Source organism: Theropithecus gelada, chromosome 8 (assembly GCF_003255815.1).
Source record: "Theropithecus gelada isolate Dixy chromosome 8, Tgel_1.0, whole genome shotgun sequence".
NCBI classification, from domain to species: domain Eukaryota; kingdom Metazoa; phylum Chordata; class Mammalia; order Primates; family Cercopithecidae; genus Theropithecus; species Theropithecus gelada.
The window spans coordinates 36726875-36732137 of NC_037676.1; positions in this window are offsets into that span (position 1 = coordinate 36726875).

The following is a 5263-nucleotide window of genomic DNA, read 5'->3' on the forward strand; positions in this document are numbered from 1 at the left end:
GGCTGTATTCTAATAAAGCGTCATCTATGGGTGCTGAAATTGAATTTCATATAATTTTTTGTTTTGTTTTAAAACCAAAGTTTATTCCGGCCAACTTGCTGTACTGTTTTTTTTAATAACAGCTCATAGATCAGAACTGGTCTGTTTTAAACCTTCCTATCCATATCAAACACAATGATGTTGAGGTAAGAGGGGCTTCTTCTTCTTCTTCTTCCTCTTCCTCTTCCTCTTCCTCCTCTTCCTCCTCTTCTTCTCCTCCTCCTCCTCCTCCTCTTGCTCTGTTGCCCAGTCTGGAGTGCAGTGGTGCCATCTCAGCTCACTGCAACCTCCAGCTCCTGGGTTCAAGCAATTCTCATGCCTCAGCCTCCTGAGTAGCTGGGATTACAGGTGTGTGCCACCACGCCCAGCTAATTTTTGTATTTTTAGTGGAGACAGGGTTTTACCATCTTGGCCAGGCTGGTCTCGAACTCCTGACTTCAAGTGATCCACCCACCTCAGCCTCCCAAAGTGCTGGGATTACAGGCGTGAGCCACTGCACCCAGCCAAGAGACCCTTTCTGTAAATGAAAATACAATACTTATCCTATGTACTTCTGGAGGGCCCAGAGATGTGGAAGTCATGTATTCGTAAGAATCATATTAAACAATCTTTGTTTGAAATGTAGTACCATACAATCCTAATGCTGTCTAACTTTAATAAGAGCAATTTCAGCATCAACTAGTGAACAGTAGCTAAACTAACAGAGATCAGCCAGAAGTGCTTTAACAGGAGCAGCACTGGCTGACATTCTGCTGAGTCTGTGGGTATTCAGGACCCAGGGAAAACAGAATCAGACCGGCAGGGGTGAGAGCTGAGAGCCAAATGGTCACGTTAGAAAGGCAGCACCCCGGCCTCCAGCGATGAGCAGAATGACTCAGCCTCTATCTCCTGTCCCTCAGGAACACAGTGAGCTCCTCCCCAGGACCCACTTCTCGGCTTCCCCTCACCAGACTCCCACCAGATCCCTGCTGGACCATGGTGGTGGCCTTTCTGGCCCTGCCGGGGACTGGGAGCAGGGAGGGGAGGGGCAGCTGATGGGCATGAGGTGGGCAGGCAGCCTGTGGTCTCTGGGTGCAGCCTGGTCTGGCCAAGAGGCCTCCTCAGGGCCCACCCCTGCCCTGCTATAGGCCTCTATATAATTTTTTTTTTCCCCCCGAGATGGACGTTTCATCGTGTCACCCAGACTGGAGTGCAGTGGCACAATCTTGGCTCACTGCAACCTCCGCCTCCTGGTCCTAGGTTCCACCGATTTTCCTGCCTCTGCCTCCCGAGTACCTGGGATTACAGGTGCCTGCCACCATGCCTGGCTTTTTTTTTTTTTTTTTTTTTTTGAGATGGAGTCTCGCTCTGTCGCCCAGGCTGGAATGCAGTGGCGCCATCTCGGCTCACTGCAAGCTCCGCCTCCTGGGTTCACGCCATTCTCCTGCCTCGGCCTCCCGAGTAGCGGGAACTACAGGTGCCCACCACCACGCCCAGCTAATTTTTTTGTATTTTAAGTACAGACGGGGTTTCACTGTGTTAGCCAGGATGGTCTCTATCTCCTGACCTGGTGATCCGCCTGTCTCGGCCTCCCAAAGTGCGGGGATTATAGACATGAGCCAAGGTGCCCGGCCTAATTTTCATATTTTTAGTAAAGTTGGGGTTTCACCATGTTGGCCAGGCTGGTCTTGAACGCCTGACCTCAGGTGATCTGCCCACCTCGGCCTCCCAAAGTGTTGGAATTGCACATGTGAGCCACTGCGCCCAGCCCTCCATATAATTTGTATGTGTCAGGAAATACTGTTGTTTTGGTTCTTTTCTTTATTTTTTGGAGATAGGGTCTTACTCTGTCACCCAGGCTCCCTGCAGCCTTAAACTCCTGGGCTCATGCAGTCCTCCCTACTTGGCCTCCCAAGAAGCTGGGACTAGAGATGTGCACCATGCCTAGCTTATTCATTTTTTATCCTTTATTTTGTAGAGATGGTGGTGGGGCGGCAGGGGAGTCTCACTGTGTTGCCCAGGCTGGACTCAAACTCCTGGGCTCACAGTATCATGCCTCAGCTTCCGAGGTGCTGGGATTACAGGTGTGAGCTTCTGCACCCAGCTGACTTTTTTTGAAGCATTTAAAAAAAAAAAAAAAAAAAGTAAAAACCGTTCTTGAAGGTTATACAAAAACAGGAGGCAGGCTGTAGTTGGCTGACCCGTTCTAGGCCTGCAAGTCAGACAGGTTATAAGATCAAATCCTCTCTTAACAACTCACAGTGTGACTTAGGCAAATGACAGTGCTGCTGCCTCTCTGGGTCTGTTTGCTCAGCTGCACAATGGAGACATTATTGACCTGGATGAGAATTATTAAAAATAGTACATCTCGCTGCTTTAAGAAGCAGGCCTTCCTTTTGCAATCAGGATTTAGCCTGAAGTGAGCGGTCCATAAGGACAGAGGCAGCTTTTTCTCAACTCTGTGAGAGCCATATCATGTCCCCAAGGCGACTCTTTCCCAGGCTCAAAACACAGGTATCTGCGTAAAGTAACAGAAAGTCAAAAGGCCAAGTAAGGACATAACCCCTCAGGAGGCTTTTTGGCATTGGAAAACTCTGCCCTCAAAGGGCTCAAGGAAGCCAGTTTCGAGTCAGAAGTGATAGTTCATGATGTCCCAGTAGGGGAAAACTGCAGGGCCCAAAAGCTGACACCCGCAGAGCAGCCCAGGGGCCAGGCTGCCTTTGTTGAGACTGGGTCCAAGGGCTAATGGAGGCTGTTGTGCTGACCACTGGCCCCAGTTAAAGAATGGTAACCACGCCTGGTAAGTGACTGTTTTCCTGGTTGGGGGTGGGCAGGGTGTTCCCCGGCAAGTCCCCACTGTGATCCACAGGTGGCTACGATTGTAACCTGGGCCGGAAGGGACCTAGATTGTCTTTGTGACTGCTGTAGCTTTTTTTTTTTTTTTTTTTGCCAAGGGGAATTGTTAGCCAGGAAAAGTTCTCCTGGGAATTCTATCAGTCCTTGTTGCAGAACACACATAGCTGCCCGCTACCAAAAGGCATGGAGATACGTTCAAAACAGTACAGACAGTGTGATCCTATCTTCCTTGTAAGGTGTGGCTCTATATGAGAGGAAAAAATCCCAGGACAAGTCAAAACTACGGTGGTTACCTCTTGGTAGTGGGGAAATTAGGACTTTTTTCTTTTCCAAGAACAAACATGTTATGATGTTACTTAGAAAAATCTAGAGTGAGGGCTGGGAGCTGTGGCTCATGCCTGTAGTCCCAGCACTTTGGGAGGCGGAGGCAGGTGGATTGCCTGAGGTCAGGAGTTCGAGACCAGCCTGGCCAACATGGTGAAACCCCATCTCTACTAAAAATGGAAAAATTAGCCAGGCATGGTGGCGGGTGCCTGTAATTCCAGCCACTCAGGAGGCTGACGCAGGAAAATCGCTTGAACCTGGGGGGCAGGGGTTGCAGTGAGCTGAGATTGCGACATTGCACACCAGATTGGGCAACAAGAGTGAGACTTCGTCTCAAAAACAGAAAAAAAAAGAAAAAGGAAAAAAAGGAAAATCTAGAGTGAGTCAGCAGACGGGAGTGGAGGAGGGGAACAGTGTCTATTGCTCCTCCAGAATGGAGCACAAGGGAATTCAGGTCACCTAAGAACAACTGGGGCCACCTAGCCGAGTGGCTGGCCGCCTCTAGACCTTTGGGACTTGACTTCGCCTCAGAATTCTGGATTTGGGAAAGTTCGCCTTTTATGTTGTTCATATATCCTGTAATTATTTCCCTTATTTTCTTTTTTTTTTTTTTTGAGATGGAGTCTGGCTCTGTCACCCAGGCTGGCATGCAATGGCATGATCTTGGCTGACTGCAACCTCTGCCTCCTGGTTTCAAGTGATTCTCCTGCCTCAGCCTCCCAAGTAGCTGGGATTATAGGCATGCACCACCATGCCCGGCTAATTTTTGTATTTTTAATAGAGACAGGGTTTCACCATGTTGGCCAGGCTGGTCTTGAACCCCTCACCTCCGGTGATCCATCCACCTCAGCCTCCCAAAGTGCTGGGATTACAGGAGTGAGCCACCGTGCCAGGCCTGGTTATTTATTTATTTATTTTATTTTATTTTATTTTTTTCAACTTTCCATTACTAGCTACTGGGCTAAGGGGACTCAAGAGAAAAGATGGTTGTGTCTCCCTCCTTGGGCCGGAATTTGAAAAATACAATTGCCTGGCTCTGAGAGCTAGGTTTGGTGGCAGTAGCAGGAATCAAACAGAGAGAACTCCAAAGCAAGGGGGATAAATCTGAGAGAGAAAAGTTGGGGTCATTTGTGTAATTAAACTTTCCTTCCTTGAAGACCTTCCATTTAGAGGGCTGTTTATTAAGAGATTTAATAAATAAAATAACATGTATTAAGTGTCTTCATGTCACTACACATGGCGATCAATGTCCACTTGGAATCACCAGGCCTCTCCACCAAAACCAGGGAGGCCTTCAGGGAAGCTCCCCCATCCCAGCCCAGGAGTCTCACAGGCACCGCCTGCCTCTGTCGTACAATGTGACTCATCTGTAAAAGCAAAAGCATTGCCTCTATTCCAAGAGGTCTGGGACCTTGGAGTGTGGACCACGTGCACTGCTTGCGGGGCAGGCACACCTCTCACCTCCTTGGGAAGGGCCTGGGGTTTGGCGAGATGAGCTCCAGGAGACTCCTGTGCATCCCTAATACCCTCTTTTCACACATGGACCAACTAAGTCAACTGAACAAGGACCTGGTTCCCAGATGGGGCAGTTGAGCCCAGCCTGAATTCAACTCATGCCCGCAAAGTGAAGACATTACTCTGTGGGAACCTGTGTGTGTGGTGGGGGTGGGAACTGAGGAAAGACCCTGTCCATATGCTCAGCCAAGAGTACTGGCTGCAAAGGAAAAGGGGGCAACACGTTCCAACTCAGTTTCTCTGGCCAGTGCCATGGTACTTCAGGCCAAGGTGAAGGGTGCATCCGAAGGGACCAGACATGTCTGTCCTCTCTGAGAAAAAGGACCTTGGGACTCCTGGGCACCAGGCAAGATGGCAGCAGCAGAAATCCCAGTGAGAGACCCTCATGGGATGAGAAACATCCCCCGACCCCCACCAAGAGAGGTTTTCCAGGAAGACAGAATAAATTTTTATTGCACCCATACCAAACTACAGACACAAATCTTTGAAAGGTAGTACCATTTCATTTAGTGTTGTAGGAAATGTTGGGTTACTTCTTAAAAATGAAACC